Genomic DNA, 24,969 nt, shown 5'->3' with positions numbered 1-24,969 from the left:
TAGGTTTTGGACCATTGTGTATTCATTCTCGTTGGTCTCCATAAATTGTTTAATTTGTTTTTTGATTTCCTTTTGACCCAGTATGTGACCCAGTATGCAATCTATTCTGGAGAATGTTCCATGTGTGCTAGAGAAGAATGTGTATTCTGTTGCTTTAGGATGGAGTACTCTGAATATATCTGTAAGTCCATCTTCCAGTGTGTCATTCAAAGCCCTTGTTTCTTTATTGATCTTCTGCTTAGATGATCTGTCCATTGCAGTGAGTGGGGTGTTAAAGTCCCCTACTATTATTGTATTATTATTGATGTGTTTAATTTCATTATTAATTGGTTTACATAATTGGCTGCTCCCATGTTAGGGGCATAAATATTTGCAATTGTTAGATCTTCTTGTCAGATAGACCATTTAAGTATGACATAGTGTCCTTCCTCATCTCTTATTACAGTCTTTGATTTAATATCTAGTTTGTCTAGTACAAGGATTGCTACCCCAGCTTTCTTTTGATGTCCATTAGCATGATAAATGGTGTTCCATCCCCTCATTTTCAATCTGGACATATCTTTGGGTCTAAAATGAGTCTCTTGTAAGCACCATATCGATGGGTCTTGCTTTTTTGTCCAATCTGATACCCTGTGTCTTTTGATTGGAGCATTTGGCCCACTTACATTCAGAGTAACTATTGAAAGATAAGAATTTAGTTCCATTGTATTACCTGTAACGCCATTTTTTTCTGTGTATTGTCTCTGTTTCCTTTCTGTTCTATGTTACTTTAGGGCTCTCTCTTCTCTGAGAGAATCCCTTTAACATTTCTTGTAGGGCTGGTTTAGTGATCACAAATTCTTTTAGTTTCTCTTTGTTCTGGAAGCTTTTTATCACTCCTTCTATTTTTTTTTAAAGATTTTATTATTTATTCGACAGAGATAGAGACAGCCAGTGAGAGAGGGAACACAAGCAGGGGGAGTGGGAGAGGAAGAAGCAGGCTCATAGCAGAGGAGCCTGACGTGGGGCTCGATCCCATAACGCCGGGATCACGCCCTGAGCCGAAGGCAGACGCATAACCACTGTGCCACCCAGGCGCCCCATCACTCCTTCTATTTTGAATGACATCCTACTTGCATAAAGTATTCTTGGCTGCATATTTTTCTCATTTAACACTCTGAGTATATCATGCCAGTCCTTTCTGGCCTGCCAGGTCTCTGTGGATAGGTATGCTGCAAGTCTAATGTTTCTACCCTTGTAGGTTATGGACCTCTTGTCCTGAGCTGCTTTCAGGATTTTGTCTTTGTCTCTGAGATTTGCAAGTTTCACTCTTAAATGTCAGGGTGTTGACCCATTCTTATTGATTTTGAGGTGGCTTCTCTATGCCTTTTGGACTTGAATGTTTGATTCTTTCCTCAGATTAAGGAAGTTTTCCACTATAATTTGCTCCATTATACCTTCTGCCCTCCTTTCTCTCTTTCCTCTTCTTCTGGGATCCCAATTATTCTAATATTGTTTCGCTTTATGGTATCACTTATCTCTCGAATTCTCTGCTCATGATCCAGTAGTTTTGATCTCTTTTTCTCAGCTTCTGTATTCTCCATCATTTTGTCTTATGTATCACTGATTCTCTCTCCTGCTTCATTTGTCCTAGCAGTGAGAGCCTCCATTTTTGTTTTAAAGATTTCATTTATTTATTGTCAGGGAGAAAGTGAGTGCACAAGCAGAGGAGCAGGAGGCAGAGGGAGAGGCAGGTTCCCTGCTGAGCAAGGAGCCTGAGCAAGGAGGGTCCCAGGACCCGAGCTGAAGGCAGATGCTTAACTGACTGAGCCACCAGGCATCCCTAGAACCTCCATTTTTTATTACATCTCATTAATAGCCTTTTTTATTTCAACTTGATTAGATTTTAGTTTTTTTATTTCTCCAGAAAGGGATTCTCTAGTGTCTTCTAAGCTTTTTTCAAGCCCAGCTAATATCTCTATAATCATTATTCTGAACTCTAGTTCTAACATCTTACTTATATCCATACTGATTAGGTCTCTTGCAGTCAGTACTGCCTCTTTTCTCTTTCTTGAGGTGAGTTTTCCATGTTGTCATTCTAACCAGAAAGGAATAGATGAATGAGAGAACAAAATACTAAAATGGCAACAATGACCCCAGAGAAATATACTTTAAACAAATCAGAAGAGACCTGAAACAAAAATAAACAAATAAATAAATAAATAAATATTTTTTTAAAAGAGAGACTAAAGCAGACAGGTGAATGGAGTAGAGCAATTCACTGGACCTGTGTGTATTTCAGTCTGTTTGTTAGAAAACTAGATCCCAAATTGTAAAGAAAGAAAAACTTATATATATACAAAAATAAAATTAAATACAATGAAAGGATAGAAGGTAACTGTAAAAATGAAAATTAAAAGACAAAAAAAAAAAAGAAGGAATATGAACAGACAGGTGAACATAACAGAGCAATATACTATATCCTGAATATATTTTGGTTGGTTTCTTAGAAGAAATTACATGTCTGGGGTCCCTGGGTGGCTCAGTTGTTAAGCGTCTGCCTTCGGCTCAGGGCATGATCCTGGTGTTCTGGGATCAAGCCCCGCATCAGTCTCCTCTGGTGGGAGCCTGCTTCTTCCTCTCCCACTCCCCCTGCTTTTGTTCCCTCTCTTGCTGGCTGTCTCTCTCTCTCTCAAATGAACAAATAAAATCTTACCAAAAAAAAGAAGAAATTACATCTCAAAATTGTAAAGAAAGAACTTACATATATATACAAAAATAAAATTAAATACATTGAAAGGACAGAATGTAACCGTAAAGATGAAAATTTTAAAAAATTTAAGCAAAAACAGTTGATAAAATTAGAAATTGCTGAAAAGGAAAGAGAAAAAAATTAAAATTGAAAGACTAAAGAAGTGTGGGGGCAAAAAACATGAATTCTATGTGCTGTTTTCCTTAGTGCTGGACTTTTGCAGTTCTCATTGATTGGTAAAATTGAGTTTGGCTGTATGTTCTTGCCGATCTTCTGCAGGAGAGGCCTGTTGCATTGATTCTTAAGTGTCTTTGCCCCAGGCAGAATTGCACCACCCTTGCCAGGGGTCCAGGCTAAGTAATCTGCTGCAGATTACTCTTTGTGGTTTTTGTTCTCTGAAGGCTTTCCATGCTGCTTTAGAGGATGAGAACGAAGGCGGCCTCCATATCTCCAGCCCGGGGAGCTGGAAGCTTGGGGCCCCACTCCTCAGCGTGCCCTCAGGGAAAAGTAGTCAATCGCTCTTGTCTCCCTGGTCTCTGGCTGCAAACCATGCTCACTCAGCCTGTGACTGAGTGTTTCTATCTCAGGCATGTGACCCCACATCAAGTCTTCAAACCTTGCAGACTCCTGGGGGGTCTCCCTGGTTCTGCCATTTGCTGGGCTGCTGCTCAGAAAATAGTCGCCCAACCATTCCACAGTTCACAGTTTATGACAACTCTGAACTGAGACCCCACTCCTGGCCTTGCTGATTGCAGCTAGCTTCCCTGCTCTGATGCCTGGGAACTCTCAGCATCCCTGGTCTTCCTGTGACCCTGGGAATTCTGAGAACACACTGTCCCACCTCGGATCTGCCCCACTTTGCCACCTGAGCACCTTTCAGGCAGGGACATCCCTCACTGGAGCAGACTTCTAAAAGTTCTGATTTTATGCTCTGTTGCATGTCACTTTCCAGTAGCCGGCTTATGGAGGCACTTTCCCCCCATGGTTTATCTTCCCATATATCACCTCGGATTCACTCCTCCGCACCTCCTCCCTTGAAGAAAGGGGTCGCTTTTCTATTTGTGGAGTTGCAGCGATTCTTTTCTTAGATCGCTGGTTGAGTTCACAAGTGTTCAGAATGATCTGATAGCTACCTAGCTGAGTTTCTGAGAATGGATGAAACTAAGGTCTCCTACTCCTCTGCCATCTTGGACCGCATCTCAATAAATATTGTTTTAATGACTAGTTTTCATCATTGAGAAGAATGAAGTTTGGCTTCTAATAGCTCAGGATCATATTCAAAGATCTTTAATAAATTTTCCTCTAATGAGAAAAATTATACCAATAGGCTTAGTAAAGAGGAATGCATTGAAAAAAATACACATCTATAAAATACATTTTAAAAAAAATTCTGACTTATTTTTAAGGAAATATAAACTTTGTTCTTTCAGCTAAAGTAGAGTGTAACTCAGAATGTAAGAGGGACCGAAGGGACATCGCATAGTCCAAAAACAGTTAGGATAGTTCAATTGTAGTTGAGAACAAACTTTCAGGTGGTGAAATGAAATATTTATCAAATATTTCAAATACTTATGTTAAATATTTGCCAAATATTTCAAACATATTTATCAAACATTTGGCATGCCTAGTTGGATTAAAGCATCTTACTCCATTGAATTTATTGGTTTACTTCCCTGGTGGGCCAATGTCCATATTCCTGTCTCCACTCACCTCTCAAAAGTGAGAGATGAGGCAACAGTGGGGCCAGGTCAATGAAAACCCATTGCCAAGGGCAGAGAAGTAACAAGTGTAGTTCCAACTGTTCACACAAGTGATCCATGTAATCACATTTGCATATAAACAGCAATATTGTTATTGAAAACTGCTAAATTGCTACCATTGAACCCTGTTTTGTAGAAAGGAAAGAAATAAAAATCCTGTCTTTCTCTTAAATTGTGGACGGTCTGGCATCAAATAAGTCAAACACATATGAAACAACATGAAGAGAAACTACAAATCAATGTATCAACAACTGAAAAATGGGGGCGTCTGGGTGGCACAGCGGTTAAGGGTCTGCCTTCGGCTCAGGGTGTGATCCTGGCGTTATGGGATTGAGCCCCACATCAGGCTCCTCCGCTATGAGCCTGCTTCTTCCTCTCCCACTCCCCCTACTTGTGTTCCCTCTCTCGCTGGCTGTCTCTATCTCTGTCAAATAAATAAATAAAATCTTTAAAAAAAAACCTGAAAAATGATAGAATGCAAATTCATGAAGATCATAAATCCTTAGAATGTTAGAATATACAGTCCAGTGTTCCAGTTACTTTATTTTCCAGCAAAGCCAGCTGAGACCCAGAAAGGGCCAACATGTAACAGCCAGAACTCAAACTCATAGAGATACATAAACAGATGCAGGGAAGTAGGGGAAAAGGCTATTTTAACAGCTATTGTCACCAGCTAGATCCCAAGACCTGCCTGTCACTCCCTATCTGCTGTACCCACTGATCTTTGTTCCACATTTTTCCTTAAGCTCTTCTTTCTAGTTTTTCTCTTCACTCAGACAAAAGACCCAACAGGCATAACATCCCGTGACGGAAACCGAAATAACAGCTAATTACTGGCTGTTGTTGATACTCCTTAAGCAATGACAACTGCCCATATCAAGAGCTCTGGTGGCCCAGACCACCCAGACCAGTTTGAACTCAACCCCTGCCTCATACCTGCTCAGATGGACCACACAGTGACCAACAGTTACCTTTACCTCCTTACAATACTAAAATGTTCACCCAAAGAGGAGCCTCAGCTTTATTCACATAACATACAACGTATGTATAGGCATGTTTCCTTAAGGTGCATGCGTGGCCTTTAGAGGGTGAGACAAGGCTTCCCTATGTAAATATTCATCCTAACCCACTCACCCTTTCTCAGGGAGTCATGGCTTTGGAATGCTTTCCTGCAATCCCTGTATTTGTTGGAAATAAAGTTCCCTTTGTGCAACAACTCCACCCAGTATAGTTTCCATCTGAGACTCACCAAGGAGCAAACTCTTGTTAGTTTGTTTATAGTAGCACCAAAAAGCCTTCAGGTAAAGGCAAGACCTAAATACATGGTCTAGCGGAGGGAGCAGAACAAAGTGGCTAGGTGGTCTCTATAAAAAGTTAGCAGGAATTTCAAAAATAAAGCTTTAATTTTAGAATAGTTTTAGATTTGCAAAATAATTGGGAAGATAACGCAGAAAGCCCCACATACCACACCTAGTTTTTCCTCTATTATTAATGTCTTACATTTGTATTGTGCCTTTATCACAACTAATGAGCCAATATTGACCCTTTATTATCAAAGTTCATATTTTACTCAGATTTCCTCAGTTTTGCTAAAAAAATAAAATTCAACTGAGTAAACTCTGAAGATCTTACTGGCTTTATTCAGTGATTTATGAATCAGGCAGCAACCCACCTCTTAGAAAGTAAGGAGCTCAGAAGAACTGAGCAAAATGGAGACTATTATAGGCAGAAGGGGGCAAGGACAAGGAAGGAGAAGGTTACCTTATCTTTCTTTGGGGGACAGAAAGGGTCTGTCAGATGGGTTACCTCACTACTGCTGACCAGGTGATTCCAGATTGACTGGTCACAGGTTACATTCCTGGGAAAGGTTGAAACTGCGATTAGGTCGGTTATTACGTCTTGGTTTGCTGATGTGGTGCTGAGCACAAGTGATTTCATTTTGGGCCTGTTGTCTCTTTTTTTTTTTGAGAACAGTTTTTATCTAGTATCACTTTTTTGTTCCAGGATCCCATCCAGGAAACTACATTACATTTGGTTTTCATGCCTCTTTAGGTTCCTTGACTGTGACAATTTCTTAGACTTTATAAGTTTTGATGATCTTAACAGTTTTGAGGAATACTGATGAGGTATTCTGTAGAATGTCCTTCTCTTGGGGCTTATCTGACATTTTTCTCATGAGTAGACTTATGTGTTAGTGGGGTGGAGAGGAAAGACCACACAGGTAAAGTGCCCTTCTCATCACATTGTAACAAGGGAAGTGCTGTCAACATGACTTACCACTGTTGATGTTGACCTTGATCAACTGGCTGAGGTCTTGTCAGGGTTCTCTGCCATTAAATTACTCTTTTTCCTCCTGAATATATTGTACTCTTCTAAAGAAGTCACCATATTCAGCCCACAATTATGGATTGGAGAGTTATTTTCCACCTCCGTAAAGATGGAGTACCTACATAAATTATTAGGAATTCTTCAGCATGGAAGGGTTATCGATTCTTTCTCATTTATTTATTTTTCAATTATTTATTAATACTGTTATAGATGCATGGATTTTATACTTTCCTAGTTTCTAGTATCTAGTTATACTGTTATATTGTTTCTAGTATCTAGAAACATTTCTATGGGTAACTATTTGTATCTATATTAATCTAAAGAGGAGTTCATCCTGGGTCTCCAACTCTAATTCATTATCATATGAATCGTGGTAATCTCTCCCTTTTTCTAATCTGTGACCCCTGCTTCAACAGTGAAAGACCTATTTCATACCATATATCATCCATTTACTAAATTGTTCAATATATGTGTAGTGGTTTCAGAATTGTTAACCCCTACCCCTTGAGAGGAATTTTGAGGTACAGTAGAGCAACTAGAGAAAGAACAGAAGGTTGGGGAGGAGCCAAAGTGGCCACCAATATGGCAGCAGTTGTAAGTGGGCATAATGAACCCAGGAAAAAGTTTCTGGTGACAGAATGCCAGATTTAGAAGAGCAAAGAGTTCTCCAACAAATGTGGAAAGATGTACAACCTCACTTATAAGTAGAGAAATGCAGAATTAAACAATTGGGCCATTGTTATTTATCACATGGGGAAAAAATGAAGAAGCAAGATGATTTCCCAGTATTGTCTAGTGCCATGGGGATGCTGTTGGTGAGATTGTGAAGTGATGTGAGCATTGTGAAACATAATCTGTCAGTCCTATCACTTATGGTGTATGTGCTCTTTGACCCAGCAGTTTCACAATAATGTTCATAATTGCACTGTATGTAATAGCAACAAACTGGAATTAAATGTGCATCAATAGGAGACTGGTTAAAATGCCTGGCACATAGTAAATGCTCACTAAATGTTTCTTGAAGGAATGCTTGCACCTGTAAATGTATAAAATGAATCATATAGAGCAGTTTAAATATATATACATATACACGTACACATATATATGTGTACATAAAGAGAGCCAAGACAAAGGTGAGTGAAAAAAGCAAATCACAAAATAGTCTTATTCATAATAGGAGCCAAGTGTTGAAAATAATGTTTGTATACGCATAACACATTTCTGGAAGGATACATAAAAAACAGTTCTGACTATTTCTGGAGAGTAGAGATGGTAGAGGAGAAAGTGGTAAAGGGATATTTACCTTTCCCTTTGTTGTTTGAATTCTTAAATCACATGCGTTTATTACTTTTACAGTAAAAAGAACAAACAATCAGCCCAGTCAGTTCAGTGGTTAAGTATCCAGCTCTTGATTTCATCTTGGGTCATGGGATGGAGCCCCGCATCAGGCTCTGTACTCAGTGAGAAGTCCCCTCCGCCCCCTGCACTGTCTCTCCCTGTCTCACTGACATCAATAAATAAATCCTTAAAAAAAAAAGAACAAACAATCTCATTTCTATGTCACTTTCTTTGTGTTTATATCGCACTTTGTGATTAAATAGTTTATATAAAGGTTAAACAAAGAACAGGTCCACTATTCCATTTTAAGTGGTATTTCTATGATGTAAATGTCCTCTGTAACCCCAAATCTTTGTTGAACTTGGCCACTCACTAAAATGCTTTGTGAGCATTTATTTTAGGGAAACCAAGGAAAAAGGGCTATGTTTCAATCCACAAAGCAAAGAGCAGAACACACCAACGAAGTGGGTATGAGAGAGGTTGAGGATCCAAGGCAGCAAAACTAAGAAATAAGGTGACTAGAAGAAATGTCAGCCTGTGGGGAACACTGAGACATGTAGGAAGATCCCAGGTTAGCTGTATCAGCCATCCTAATTGGGATCTTGCTTTGAGCCATATTTTATTTACATCTGAAAGAAAGGATGAACCCAGCTGAGACTTAGGTTGCAAGTTAAAAACCACAGGGTGTGCCTGGGGCCACATTAGAGACTGGAGCACCATGGCTTCCAGGAGCACCCAGGAGTGTGTCACTGGCACGTCTGTTCATATCGCTAGGAAAACTCCACAAAGGACAAGGTGTTGAGGCTGAATGGTAAAAAGTGAATAGGAAAGTTTGGTAGGAGAAGGGGTGTTAGGGGAGCACTTCAGGAATAGGAAAAACCTCGTGGAGGTACGCATTAATAGTGCTCACTGACTTCTGGTGACTGCACTTCCCAGCAATCTTGCCGTTAGCCAGTGACCAATTATGTCCAATGTACCATGAAAGAAAGCGATGTGTGTCAGCTGCAGACCGAAGTAATGAAAAGTCCCTGAACAGCCCTCTAGCTTCTCTTATCCTGCTGAGGCTGCCTGGAAACCATGTGTTGATGTGACAGGGCCACAGGGCATAAGTGGACTGAATCCCTGAGTCCCTACATGGAAAAGAGCTGTCCTGAAGAGCGAGGAAGGCTGAATAAGCAAAAAATGTAGACTGTAGTTTCATTCACTGTTTTGCAGGGTTAAAGTGTGACTGCAGCATAATTTGGGCTACCCTGTTTAATAGATACGTGCTATCTTTCCAGGGTTTGACTCCTCATTCTATAACACACACAGCCAAAGCAGTGGACAAGACCACTCCTATGGTGTGGTCTTTGCTACAGTTTCTGTTGCCTTTAAAGATCTGTTGGTTCCCATCTATTTTCCAAGTCAGATCCTCCAGCCTCCCGTGGATTCTGTGAGCCCCAATAGCTCTTCAGTAAATTTTCCCCGTGTTTAGATTACCACCAAGAAATTTGATGGATATGTGCATTAAATATGGTAAACCAAAGAAATTCACTGTATACCAGATTCCATTTACAGCAAGCAGTATTATAGTTCAGTTCTAGTGTAATTATAAAGGTATAGCTTTTGAATTAGTTTGGTTATTTCCTGATAGACCAAATCTCACTTCAGCCCATAGGTGGTTTGGGAATAAAATGAGATCTCATCACTTGATATGGACGTCAGAATAGAGGTTGGTAATTAGAAAGGCTTCTGGGAGATCAGAGGCTTCAACTGAAAGAGATGACCCAAATATTTCACAACATGAATAAAGGTGCACCGATGGCAATAAGTTAGATGCACTACGTTGCTGGTAGGCCTATTGATTTAGTTGCAGTGGATCAGGGAAGTGGGACACTGAACAAAGGAAACAGCAGAAACACAGGGGTCAAAAGCAAGTGGAGGCTGACTCTCTTCTGTGGGGCTTAGGACATAATGAGCTCTAGGGAAACCCAACTGATTGTGCTATTCAAAATCGGGCCTGAAGAAGAGAAACAACAGGGGAATAATTATATGCAGTAACATTACACTCTACAGAATACTGTCATGGAAGTAATCATGTTTATTTATTTATTTAATTTTTTAATTTTAAAAAATTTATTATTTATTTAGAGCACGTGCATTGAGCAGGGGTAGGGGTAGAGGGAGAGAGAGAATACTAAGCAGACTCAGAGCTGAGCAGACAGCTGGACACAGGGCTCAATCTCACAACCCTGGGAGCATGACCTGAGCCAAAACCAGGAGTCAGGGGCTTAACTGACTGAGTCACCCAGGCGCCCCAATAATATGTATTTAATCTTCAAAGTAACCTTGTGAGGTAGGTATTATTAAACCATTTTGAAAATGAGGGAAGCCAGCCTCAATCAAAGGAATGTATTCGTTTTTATCTGGAAGGCCCAAAAAGCAGGCCCTGGGGCAAAGGCTACGTGCTCTATTTTATTAAGGAGTGCAGTTCTTAAGCACGCTCTATTTTATTAAGGAGTGCAGTTCTTAAGCGCAGGAGTAAAGGCCCAGGGGAACAGAACAGAGGAGGAGGAGGAATTAGTTGGAGATAATGGTTTTTGACTTGGCCCTGCTCCGTGCAGGTCACGGTCTGTGGGACAGTCATGTGAGCTGCTGTGCAACTGAATGCAGGAAAGCCAGGGGAAGCAAAGGTCCACCAGTTCCCGTATCCTGTCAGATGGAACTTTACCTCACAGGAAGTCAACTCCCCCCATACTTCCGGGTTGTGCATGTGTGTGCACTGAGGGATGGGTCCACTTTTTCCATGCCTCATTATCAACTGAGAACCCCGGGCAGGAGGCAAGAGGGACCGACAGAGCCAAAGTGCCTTCAGGATTCCCCTGCAGGAGCTCAGCCGGAACCAAGTGGAGCCGATTCCTGCGGAGACAACTGGAACCAGAGACAAGCATGTGGGGAAGACCAGAGATGTTTGGGAGCTATTGAGCTGGATCTGAAGTTTGTTCTGGACCTTCCATGATGTCCAGAGAACGGGTGAGTGTGCAAAAGTAGAGGAGGGGATAGTTACGTTAAATCCTAGGCCACAGATAGTTCAAGATCCTAGAAGGCTTAGTTTATGAATTCCCAAGGTTAGCTTTGGTATGATGTAGGACTTTCCATTAGTCCTGAAGTCTCTGTCATAGTCAGAAACTGTATAAATTATTTACATATATGAGTGCAATGAAAATTTAGCATAAAAGAATATATAAAGCTGACCTTCATTCATTCATGATTTGAACAAATACACTTGCCAAAATGTACTCACCATACATTCTAGTTGCACAAAACTATGATCTAGGCACTGTGAGTAATGAAAAACTTTGGCAGAAATTGCCTTCATGTTTCCCAGGGATGGGAAAGTTGTTTCTAGGTGGGAGTTCCTGATTCCAAACCTCTCAGCTGGAAGTAAACTTCAGTGGAGGGTAAAATCTACCTTCTCACCTCCATCTTCCACTCATAGTATAAATAGGGCTCCCACATTCAAAAACACTCTGAATGTAATGTGAGAAATGGAATCAATATGCTGATGGATGAATCACAAAAATGTGTAGATTGAGGTTTATTTTTGAATTGAATTTCATTGCTGTTGCAGATTATTCAATGAAGATTGAGTTATTCTTAGCAAGTTCTATCAGTTGCCTGGAAAACATCCATCACCAGGCGGAACAGCCACTGACCGGCAGGCATAGAAGCCGTGCAGAAGAGCCCACCACGTTCTCCCACATCACTGCAAAAAAATGACTATATGCTAATTCACTGCAAAGGCCTGCACTCTACAAGGACTCCATAGATAACAATGTCAGCATACCCATTCATCATATATAGTGGCCGGTATGTACTTTTCATGCAATTTTCTAGGAATTAGAATTTATTCAGATAAAAAAATATGTCATTTATTTTTGTTGGTGTTCTAGTTTATAATCATGAAAACCAATGATTTACTTTGAATTTCCTTGCCCCTCTTACCATCACCTAAATCATTATTAAATGAAACCAAATGATATGCTTTGCTTCATCGCTAAGTGGAACTGCCCATTCAATTTATTTTGAAGCATTTAGCAAAGCAACATCACTTTCGGAAAACACTTAATAATTGCCTGGCAAATTATTCTCTGATGGTCCAGCGCTATTCTTGTCATATTCAGGAATATCCTGATGCGGGAAAACCTCAGGAGACTGAATAAGCAAAAGGCTCCCTGCTCTACGGTTGGGCTTATGGGAAACAAGCCCGGATTCCGTACTCTCTCCATAAACTTAGACGTTAAATTAGCTCAGCTTCAGTGTCCTGGCTCTCCATCTGCTCCCATCTCTCTGGGGCACACAGAACCTGTCCCTGCGGCTCAGATCCAGATCCAGAGAGGCTGGGGTGTGGGACACCAGCTGCAGAGTATCCTAGGCTCGGTACTGCCAGCAAACCTGTGCTCCACACGGTTCCCACACGGGAGCTGCGTGCACTTCTGCTGTATCCCTAACCTCAGGGAGATATTACAAACATGGAAGGGTCAGGACAGCAGGGGCACTGACAAACAGAACAGATGTACATCAGCAGGCTGAACTGGGGCTTCTCAGTGAATGGTCAACCCTGCTCGAACCCCCGACATGCCGCATCCTTAGCCCTCCATCGACCTGGCCCCCAGATGATGTTTCTAGGTACAAAAGAGTAGCCAGAACACTTCAGAGGACATGGCCTTGGGAAAGAAATGTGGGAGTTGTGTTCTCATCTGGACAAAAAACTGTAGGAGGAGCCTCAAGGAAGATGGCAGGAAAAAAGAGAAATGACAGAGAAAGGAGAATACAAAAGAGAGACAAGAACACACACACACACACACACACACACACACACACACACACACACACCCAGAGCAGGGGGACAGGCCTTCAGGGAGTCCCAGGATCTGGTCAGGGTCCTGCCAGGTAGCAGGGAGTTGGCCTCTGCCTCCCCCAACCAGCAGTGAACAGGCAGGAAGCGCCGGGTTGCTCTGCACACCAGCAGGTGGCAGGCACAGTCTCTGGGAACAGTTAGAAAGGGTGAAGAGGGTGCAAAGCCCCCTCTGAACATGCAAGGGTGTGTTTCACGTGTCTGACAGCACTGTCTCCTGCGAAGGCGTTTTAGTTGGCAGCAATGTGTCCTCAGGAAGATCTGGGGGAGAACCTTCATGTCCAGCTGGGAGTATGGCACGTTATTTTTCCTTCTGGGTAGTCTGCATGCAGAAAAGTTTCTATGTCATTTGCTTTGAGAGAAACCTAATGCCTTTTCACTTTATTTGCATCTTTCTGTCAATTTTGCATGTTGCGACACCAACATAGTGTTCAGACATTTGTGGGTAGATTCCAGAATAGGAATGGTAATCTATAGGCCATAGCAGTGCCCTACTCCAGGCCAGAAATCACATTATCTCCATCATTTCTTGTTTCCTTCTGTGAGGCGTCAGGCTACTCACTGCCAGAGCTCCTGACAAAGGTTAGGATAAGATGTGTTCTGGCACCACGACCTTTTTATCATTCTTCTGCTGTTTCCCTCGAGTTGGTCCTGGCAAAGGAGGAGCAATCTAAGGAAAGCAACCAATGTTCGGCTGATTAGTGAGGCTTACCCTTGGAGGGTGCACTTGGCCAAAGCCAACGTCTACCTGATTTTTGTTCAGAGGTCAGCAGTGTGTAGTGATGACACTGAAGATGGAGCCCTGTGGCTGGTTGATTCACTCAAAGAGCGTGGGCCGGGGCCTGGCCATTCAGAGCGTGGTCCATGGTCAGCATCAGTATCACCTGGACGCTCATCCACCTGAAAAACAGAAACTTGGCCCCCACCAGAGCTGCTGAGTCAAAATCTGCACATTAACAGCATTCTTCCCCCCACCCTAGGTGATGCAGATTCAAGTTTGTGATGCCCTGTGTAGGGGGTAGGGCCCTGGACTTGGACCTGGAACATTTGACTTCTTGTGACAGTTCTGAGTTTTCCCCACTGTGTGGCCTCTGAGACCCAGCTTCTTTATCCACAAACTGGAGATGATTGTCCTTTCCACTCTTTCCTCACCAGATTGTTTTAAGGTAAGTCCACCTAAAATAAATATGTAAAAGCTCCTGTAAGCTGTACATCACTGTGATTAAAGCACAATGATAATAAGGCCATGCTGCTTTAATGTGGATTCAGCGTTAACTAAACTTATTGTGATCATTTTGGAACATGTATACCAAATAATTCTGTCGTATGCCTCAAACGTGTACAATGTTATATGGTGGTTATATCTCAATAAAACTGGGGGCAAGTAAATTAAATTATAGTTTTTTAAAAGCTTAATAAAATGAGATAAAAATATGTTACCTCAAACATGGATTCCATTCCTGTGTTGATCTGTTACCTAGATCTGTGTGTTGTCACAGGCTTAGACAGTTGCCATGCAGACATGAGCCTTGATCACAAAAGAAGCCCAGGGATGAGAATGACCTGGTTGAGCACTACTGAACACTTGACATCCCTAGTACTAATTTCAGTCTTAAAACAGTGCATTTGGAAAACCTGCAATGCCAGACTCTGTGTCATTGTCAGCCAACACTGACCACCTGATATCTCCTTCCTTTCCCTTCCCTTACTAACTGGAGACAGTCTAAAGCACAAGGAGTTAAAAAAACAAACCAATACCTAGTGGAGATGTTATTTTCAAGGATCTCCTTATATATCTAAAGTATTATAAATATCCCCTCTTTCCACACCATATTTATTGCTGACCTGAAAACTTTACCTAACATAGAATATTGTAGATAAGTACAAGGATTTTTTTTAAGATTTAATTTATTTATTTGACAGAGAGAAAGAGCGCACAAGCAGGGGCAGTGGCAGAGGGAGAGGGAGAAGCTGACTCCCCACTGAGCAGGGAGCCCGACACAGGGCTCGATCCCAGAACCCTGGGATCACGACCTGAGCTGAAGGCAGACACCCAACCGAATGAGCCACCCAGGTGCCCCAAGTACAAGAAATTTTAACATGAAATCCTGCTACTGTCCTGAAGATGCCATAATCCATGTATGTGTCAGTTACCATAATAATGGTCCCGCATTTGATCTCCTTTAGTTATTATGTTTTTTGATCTCCTTTAATTATTACAACACTCTTCATGATTCCATTATTAACTCTATTTTAGAGATAAGAAAAGAGGTACACAGCTATAGAGTGACTGGCAAAGTCATTAAACAAGGAGGCCATTCGACTGGGCGGGCTCTCATGCTTTGGCCGCTCATGTAAACAAACCAAAGCCAGTGTCGATGCACTCTAACCCAAGAAAATGAAACTTCTGAACAACCAATCACAGACAACTGGACTTTCCCAAATAGGGAAAGCAACCACTTAAGCTACAGTCAATCACGTCATTTCCTCACTTTTCTTCAGTGTCATCTCTATGAAAGCCTCTCCGCTGGCCCCTGTTGTGCAGCACTCCCACCCACATTGGCTTGTGCTGCCCCTTTTGGATTCAAGTACTCTCAAACTCCTGAAGATTTTAATGTGCTTCATTTTCCCTTTTACCCTGAGCCACCAAAGGTCATGCAGCAGGCAAAGGTCAAAGCCGTGTCAACACCAGGCAGTCTGACTCCAAACCCTGCACAGTGAACCCCCATTTTGCCCTCCAAAGAAAAGGAAATAAGCACTAGGTCAGTGGTCTCAACCTTGGGTACATCTTGGAATCATCGTGGAATCATGCCAAGGTCACATAGACTAGGAAAAAAATATTCACAGTTTATTTATCTGACAAAAGCATTAAGATCCAAAATATACAAAGAACTCTCACAAATGAATAATAAAAAGATAAGCAACCTAGTATTTAAAAATAGGCAAAAGACTTGAACAGATGCTTCACAAAAGTAGACATACATATGGCAAATAAGCACATAAAAAGGTGTTCGACATCATTAGTAACAAAATGACTGAAAATAAGACAACAGTGAGATGGCCCGTCACACCCACCAGAGTGGCTACCATCAAAAACGATGATAATACCAAATGTTGGCAGATATGCAGAGCAACTGAAACTCTCATGCCTAGCTGTCAGTTGGGTGTGTAAATGAGTACAGCCACATTGGAGAACTGTAGCAAAATGTGGGCATAAAGCAAAAAACACATTCAACCTTTAACCTAACAATTCTAGCTGACACACTTAATGGACAGAAATGAATGTATAGTTTCCAAAAAAGACTTCTCCAAGAATGCTCATAGTAGCATCATTCTAGTTACCCAGTACAACTAAAAAACCACCCCAAAGTTAATGGCATACGACCACCATTTTTCAGGCCCAGCTTCTGCAGTCCTGGAGTCAGGAGGGCCACAGTGGAGCAGCTCCTCTCTGCCCCACCGTAGCCGGTTTCTGACATAGCCATTGTGTCACCCATTCACATCTAACTTCTGGGCTGGGCAGGTTGAAGTCTGGGTTTAGCTGGGACTTTCAGAGTGTCTACAGTAGCCTTTTAGCGTGGTGGTCTCAGGGTAGCGGGACTTCTTCCACGGCAGCTCAGGGCTTTAAGGCAGGTGTTCCCAGACAACTTCCCAGTTTGGGGAAGCTGCACAACCTTTTATATTATAGTCTCAGAAATATGTTAAGTCTATATTATTAGTCTGCTAGGGTTGCCAAATACTGTAGGCTTAAACAAGAGACATTTATTTTCTGATAGTTCTGGAGGCTAGAAAGTCCAAGATGGAGGGTTGGTATTTGGTGAAGTCTCTCTTGCTGGCTTGCAGATGGCTACCTTCTCATTGTGTCTTCACAAGGCCTTTCTGTGTGTGCACAGGGAGAGAGAACTCTGGCCTCTTTTCCTGTTTTTGTAGGGATGTCAGCCCTATCAGATTAGGGCCCTGGCCTTTTGATCTCATTTAACCTTACTGACATCCTTACAGGCCCCATCTCCAAATATGGTCACACTGGGAGGTAGGGCTCCAACACAGGACTTTCAGGGCCACAATTCAGTCTGGAACAGTGTCACTTTCACTATTCTCTATTAGTTGAAGCTGTCACAAGCCTTAGCAGGAGGTGGAGGAGAAGACCATTTCTGATGAAGGAGTGGCAAAAATTTTGTGGCCGTGTTTTAAAATCATTACATAAACTTACTCATAACAACCCAGAACTGTAAAGAAATGCAAAATCCCACAACTTCAAAATGGGTAAAGAAATTGCAATACGTTTGTATAAACAAATACTAATCAACAATCAACAGGAATATACAAGCACACAGATGAATGTCAAAAACATTATTTTGAAGAAGCCAAACCTACCCTAAAATATGCATTCCATTTACATGAAGTCCAAGAACAGGCAAAACTCACCTGTAGTAATAAAAGTCAGAAAGTGGTTCTTCTTGGAGGTAGGGGATGGTCAGAATTCACTGCAGAGGGACATATAACTTTCTCTTGCAGTAGAAATGTTCTGTATATTGTTTTGGGCAGTGGTTACACAGGTGTATACAACTGTGAAAACACTTTGAACTGAACACCTAAGATATGGACATTTTATAGTCATGTGGACTATTTCTCTATTTACAAATATATGTGTGTGTATATATATAATGATAATGCCTGGGTGCTATTCCCAGGAATTCTGGTTCAATGACTCTGGGATACATCCTGGGTAAGAGGAGCTTGAAAACTTCACTGTATGATTCCCGTGTGAAGGAAAGGTTGGGGCCCTTTGCACCAGGCCAGTACAGGTTCCTCATTGGAGGGAGAAGCCTGTGTAATAACCAAGAACCCAGTGTTTGCTCTATGTGTGTGTGTGTGTTCTTACAGCTGCTGTAACAAATCACAACAAATATAGTAGCTTAAAACAACCCACTTTTATTCTCTTGCCGTAGTTCAGTAGTTCAAAATGAGCCTTAAGGGGCTAAAATGTGGGCTATGTTCCTCCTGGAGGCTCCAGGAGGGACATGTCCCTTTCCTCTCGCAGCCTCTAGAGACTGTCCCACATTGGCTCCAATCTTGGCTCCAGTCTCTATTTCTCTTTTCCCGTGACTCTGGTCCTCCTGCATCCTTCTTATAAGGACTTCTGTGACGATATCAGACCTACCTGCATAATCTGGGATCATCTCCCCATCTCAAGACCCTTAACATAATCCCTATTTGCCCAGCTCCTTTACCATGTGAGGTAACCTTTTCCCAGGTCCTGGGGATTAGGATGTGGACATATCTGGGGGTCCTACCACATTGCTATTCAGAATACAGTTTTTCAGGTGAACTTGGCTGGCTCAGTTGGTGGAGCATGCAACTCTCGATCTTGGAGTCACATTGGGGGTAGAGAGTACTTAAAAAAATTTTTTTTAATGCAGTTTTTCAGATATCAAAGAGAGGACTGGCTCCTCACCTAGAATGTTGGAATTCGAAGGGCTGAGGAAGGTCCCATAGACATCTCAAACTGTTTTTTACAAGTGACCTGCAAAAATTTTCCTTATCTCCCTAGACTATATAGCATTGCATGTCAGCTGTCCCAAATAACCAGGCCCTGGGGTAGTGACCTATTAGCAGAAAACTCAATTTCCTTTCTCAGGTCCCAAGACAACAAGCCCCATTACAGGGTGAGAACTTGAGAGGAGTAACTGCCCTCTATTGTGAGGGAAGGAGGAAGTGCAAACATTAGTTAAAAGTGTTGTGAGGAATATTTGTGCAGGCATTTATATTCCCACCTATACTGTGATGGTAGATTCTTAGAAAACTGACTCTTAGAACAATGTATGTTGGTGGGACCAAGTGTGAGGTATTCTCTCTCTCCCCAAAAGTTTTTGAGGGCTTGCCATATGCCAAGTGACAAATGCTCAGAAAGAAGTTGTTCTTCCTTACCCACTCTCATCTTCCAGTTTCCTCCAGAGGCATAAGCATTCCTAAGACACCACTTCTCTATGTTGTTTCCCTGCTGGTGGAGCACTAACAGCTCTCTCCTGCCTAGGGGATGAAGACATGGGTCTCTGGTGTTTGGGGTCCTGTCCTGCCTAACATTCTCCCCCAAGACTCACAAAATGAACTTCACACTCCCCAGAACCAATCTAAATAGAGATATTCAACTCTTTTCTACTTTGTCATTTAAAGTGTTGATATAAAACATCATAAAGGATCCTTCCTGCCTGTTCAGTTAAGGACACCAAGGCTCCTGGATTCCACCACTTCACCACATGGTCGTTTTCAGACACCCACAGTGCATGGTGCCTCATGCCTCGTCCTGCTCAAGGCCATTACCTCCCACCTGGCCACACCAACGAAGCCAGGCACACCAGGCCACACCAACTTCTTGTCCAAACTCCTGAGATCTGTCTACTCTATTTGATACCCAGGCAAAAGGTGAACATCCAGGGGGTCAAATACAACAGGCTAGGAGAGGGTTGGACCCCTGAAACCCATCCATAAAGGCCTGAGGAGTCCTAGGACCTTAGTTAAGAAACTCTTGGAGAAGGCCATCTCTGAGGTACTTTCTACTAACAAAATCTGTTGTCCTATAATTTTACTCCTTTTGTGTCCTTTTAATATATAATACAAATTATAATGGAAAGTATAGATCCCCCAGAAGTGACCACGGAAAATTTGTGCTTCCCTTCTATACTCAACAATTACAGGCCTCTTTGTCCTGAAACAGAGACCCTTGTTGGCAGTTCAATCCAGTTCCTTCTGAACCATCTTCAGGAAAGAGATTGAGTCTTTCATCCCAGCCTCAAATGGGGAGAAAAGCTAGAACAGCAAGGGTTTCCCTCTAACACCCAGCCAGTGTCCCAGAAACAGTCCCTATTCTCACCAACCCTTTGTCGGACCTATACAGGAAGGCAGCTTTCCTGAGCTCCTACCATCTCCCTCTGCCTTTCTTAGCATGACGGCTGCCTTTGCTGGCGCCACAAATCACCACCTTCTTCTCTTCTTCTGCCCCAACCAGAAAGGGAAACATATCCCCCAGCTCTCTACACCCAGTTTAGACAGGCTGGCCCTTCCAAAGGTCAGGAGCAGAGTAGCAAAGGAAGTCTGCATGACTGCCTTCTCCATAACCCACTGGAGGGAGATCAGAGGGAGAATGCCACTTTCTCAGATCCTCAGGAGGGGAACGCCAGAAAGGACACATACCTTTTGCCCCTGAGGACTGAGGTCAGTGCTCAGAAGCCACCTTCTTAATGCTAGAAGTGCACCTCTTTCTCCTTCACCAAATCTACAAGTGGGGGCGGACCTCCCTCACCCTTTGCAAGCCTCCTGTCATAAGATGGTTCTCTATGGGTCTCTCATTTTCTGCATGTCTTACAAGCAAGGCCCTGGCTTCTCTTTGCTCTGGATTATCTTCTCAAGAACATTTGTATAGTGAACAGCCCTTCTCCAGAGCAAAGGGCAGTGTGCTTACACCATTGGTGGATAGAGTGTCTTCCTCTGGAACAAAGGGGTAGGCAGGCTTACCATCTATTATCACGTATTCAGAGTCCCTATGCTCAGAATGCCTTCTGAATTGCAACCCCTTGAGTGAGCTGGTGTCACCTGGCTCGGTCATATTGGGGCTGCAACAAAATGTAGGTGCTGAGGCTATTTCTTTAGTCATGAGTAATAACATGGCTTTTGCCAGTCTCCATGAGACTCGCACAGCCTCCCTTGTTCGCTTGGAAGTAGGGTGAAATCTCAGACCCTTTCCAGGTGTGGACACTCTCTAGTGCTGGATTAAGGGCAAACTCCACCCCACCCCGACCTCCACTGCCCACCCAGGCCTCCTGCCTATTCTGTCAAGGCCTTTGAGTCTCGAGCACTTCAAGCGGATCGAACCAATTACCAGTGAATCTAGGAATGTAGAGATTTCATTTCCAATTTCATGATATGCTGTCTGCTCTATCGGAGACCACGGAAAATTTGGGACTTTGCCTACACCCAGGAATCTGCAGTTACTGGGTAGTTCAAAGTTCTACAGAAGGTGTTTTAGTGCCACCTACAGGCTGCTAATGAGGAGCTCTAGATGGCCGAGTGGCCTACTTCTGCGGTCTAGCCGCAGTGGGACGGAGGGACTTAGGCAAAGCAGGGATGAATTTCACAAATATAGCTCAGCGTGAAAGATGTTAGATAGAAAAAGTATATATATATATATATATGTATAGTATATGTATATAGTACCATTTACAGAAAGTACAAAACCAGGTGAAACTAAGTGTGTCCGAGTTTTTCGGAGAAACAGAACCTATAGAATATATATATTACTTAAATTCCTTCCATCTCCTTTATACAAAATAGTGATATTTAATAATTTATATAAATTAATTCCCTATATATGCAGGGAGATAAGCGGGAGAATGCCAATATTTATATTTAGGGATTTATTGTCAGGGATTGGCCCAGGGGGCTGGCCACTCTGAAATCTGTAGGTCAGTCTGGCAGGCCGGAGACTCAGCAGGATTTCTGTGTTACAGTCTTGAGGCAGATTTTCTTCTTTTCCCCTGTGAACCTCAGTCTTTGCTGTAAGCCCTTCTACTGAATAGATGAAGCCCATCTACATCGTCAAGGATGATCTTTACTGAATGTTAAGTGATTATAGATGTTAATCACCTTTACAAAATACCTTCACAGCAACATCTAGACTAGTGTTTGACCTTACAACTAGGCACTATAGTCTAGCCAAACTGACACATAAAATTAACCATTGCATTGTCAACTTGGTACCTATACATATTTCCTTAAACCATAATTAATTTCCAAATAAAGACAATAACAAGGTCATAATTTTGTCTAGCATGACTGTCCTGCATGCAACCAATCCCTTCCCCAGGAGAAGAGGCCAAGTCCTTGAGTGATGTTTACTTCTCTCCTTAAATATCATGATATAAAAGTATAAATACTATAACGTAAAGTTAACACATCTTATGTTACATAAAAGGGAAAAAGAGGGGAAGAAGACAAAGGTATTTTGTGCACGTGCACGCATGTGTGCGCACACACACACACATTTGTAACCAAATAAGAAATATATATTTCTTATATATATATGTATATATATATACATAATCACATCCCCATTTCTGCAATCGATCACGTGATCATAGCTGTTATTTATAACTATATTCTTCCACTGCTCATTCTATATTTCCTTTGCCTTTAGCAAGCATCTTAGCTAGACATGATTCTTTGCCTGGGGGTGACCCAAACCTTCATTCTTGCTCTGCCTGAACTGGGTTGTTGTTTTCCGTTGATTTTAATTCTAGGACATGATAATACTAAGAGACACCCTAAGGGATCTCCAGTATTCCAGGCATACTCCTCCCTACCTCCACTGTAGACTAGCAGCGCAATTTCTCCTTAGTAGTCATGACCAATCACCCCAGTCAGCACAGTACCCCTTCTTTGTCTGCTGACTCAGAGACATGAGGAGCCCACAGTGGCCAGCCAATAGTCTTAACTTTTAGTTCAAAAGAATCATTTTTGTCTCTGAGTGGAAGCACTCCTTCCTTTGAAAGTAAGATTTCTTGACCAGCAAAAAGTAAAAATTTTGCCAGTGGGTCACTAGGGGCAATGGCGAGTGGTGTCCCTCTCATTCCCACCCCTTTGTTCCTGGTTATGGGAAAAAAGGCACCAAGTAATGGATACTGACTCAGAGCAATAGAGCCTCCTAGAGCACATTGCTCCAGGCTTGCCAGCTATTGCTGCCTAGCTCACTGCCTAGTCGCTGGCTGTCATTGAGTCTTCAAAGGCCATTCCACCATTCTACCATGACTGCTTCTTCTGGATGTTGGAGGACACAGTAAGACCAGTTAGTCCCATGAGCATAGGCCTATTGACACCACCCTTCATTTGCCATTGAGTGAAGTCCTTGATCAGAATCAATGCTGTGTGAAATGTCATTATGATGAATGACATTCTGTAAGTTCACAGATGGTAGTTTTGGCAGAAGCACTGCATATAAGGAAGGCAAATCCCTACCCAGAGTGTCTCTTCCAGTAAGAATAAAACACTGAATCTTCCATGATGAAAGTGGTCCATTGTAATCAACTTGTCACTAGGTAGTTGGCTGATCACCCAGGGGAATGATGCCAAATTAGGGACTCATTGTTGGTCTCTGCTACTGGCAGGTTGTGCATTCAGCAGTGGCTATAGCCAGGTCAACCTTGGTGAGTGGCAACCCATGTTAATGAACCTCTGCATAATCTCTATCCCTTCCACCTTAGCAATATTCACGAGCCCACTGGGCAATGACAGTGTGGCTGGGACAAGAGGCTGACTGGTGTCCACAGAACATGTCATCCTATCCACTTGAATATTAAAATCCTCCTCTGCTGAGGTCACCATTTGGTGACATACGACACAAATATCTTCATGATTTTTTTTCTCATTCAGAGAGGTCTATCCATACATTCCTTCCCCACGTTTCCTTGTTACCAATTTTCCAAACATGTTCCTTCCACATTCCTGACCATCAAGCCACAGATCACGAATTGGTATACAATTGCATTTCTGGCCATTTCTCTTTCCAAGCAAAATGAACAACCAGATGTAGTGCTGGAAGTTCTGGACAATGGGAGGATTTCCCTTCACCACTGTCCTTTGGGGACATCCCAGAAAGGGGCAGGAATTCTGCAGCAGTCCACTTTAGGCTGGTGCCTGCCTATTGGACAGAACCTCTGTATACGTTTTCTCTTCAACTGGTTATATGCCACTCTCCATGAGTCCATAGGTGGTGGTTGCAACAAAGAAGGTAATGAATGTAGCAAGAGTGGGAGCCAAGGGCTCCACTCAAAAATAGCAGCTTTTTGGGTCACTCAGTAAATGGGTAGAGTAGCATAGCCAAATGAAAGATATACTGCCTCCAAAGTCCTAAAAGGCCCATTACACATTGTATCTCTTTTTTGGTTATAGGAGGAGACAGATACAATTTATCCTTCATCTTATAAGGGATGACTACACATGTCCCACATCACTGGACCCCTAGAAATTTCACTAAAGTGGAAGTCCCCTGAAATTTGTCAGATATATTTCCTATCCTCTGGCACAAAATGTCTTAGACTATTAAAGTCGAGAGTAGTTGCTACTTCTCGTTCACTAGGTCCAACCAGCATAATGTCGTCCATGTAATGGACAAGTGTGGTATCTTATGGAAGAGAAAGGCAATCAAGATTCCTGTGAACTCACTTTTTAAGGTAAACCTGTCTCCAACATCAGGAATCCTTTCTATATAAACTCCGGCAAGACAGTTAAAATACACACCGTGCGTGTAGGAAATGTGGTTTGCTTAGGAAAATCTCAAAAGAAGGTTTTGGTTGCCTTTACTGCATTTTAGTTGTTGTTATAGCCAAGAACTATAGATTATAATAAAGTTACTTTATTTAAAAAATCCTTGTGAACTAGGAGTGCCTGGCTGGCTCAGTCAGGAGAGCATGCAACTCTTAATCTCGGGGTCATGAGTTCAAGCCCTATGTTGGGTGTAGAGATTACTTTAAGAAAAATAAAAGATCCCTGTGAACTAAAATATGACATAAGGCTGGAGAGCTGATACACCCCCGAGGTAGGACAGTGCAGGTGTCCTGCTAGCCTTGCCAGGTGAAAGCAAACTGCTTCTAGTGGTCTCTATTGACAGGCATAGAGAAAAAGCATTTGTCAGATCAATAGCTTCATGCCAGGTATCAGGGGATGCATGAATTTGCTCAAGCAATGAAGCCACATCTGGTATTGTAGCTGCAACTGGAACTACCAGCACACTGGGGGTTGGCGCTTCAACAGATGAATTTTAGGGACTTGATGTGACTGTGTTTGGAGATTGGGCCTATAGGGAGGTAATTAAAGTGTAAATAGGGTCATAAGGTTGGGACCTAATCTAACATGACTGGGATCCT

The 24,969-nt window shown here is 42.3% G+C and overlaps 1 long non-coding RNA gene across 1 annotated transcript; it reads left to right on the top strand.

Moving 5' to 3' along the window:
- The first annotated feature begins 11,007 nt into the window (after window positions 1-11,007).
- LOC117795979 lies at window positions 11,008-14,423 on the top strand. Its single transcript, XR_004620185.1, has 3 exons — window positions 11,008-11,169; window positions 11,768-12,006; window positions 14,035-14,423. It is a non-coding gene; the product is annotated as an uncharacterized LOC117795979 (long non-coding RNA).
- Window positions 14,424-24,969: the final 10,546 nt, after the last annotated feature.

The sequence above is a fragment of the Ailuropoda melanoleuca genome, chromosome 14 (assembly GCF_002007445.2).
Source record: "Ailuropoda melanoleuca isolate Jingjing chromosome 14, ASM200744v2, whole genome shotgun sequence".
In the NCBI taxonomy this organism is placed as follows: domain Eukaryota; kingdom Metazoa; phylum Chordata; class Mammalia; order Carnivora; family Ursidae; genus Ailuropoda; species Ailuropoda melanoleuca.
This window is presented reverse-complemented; position numbering and strand designations above follow the sequence as displayed.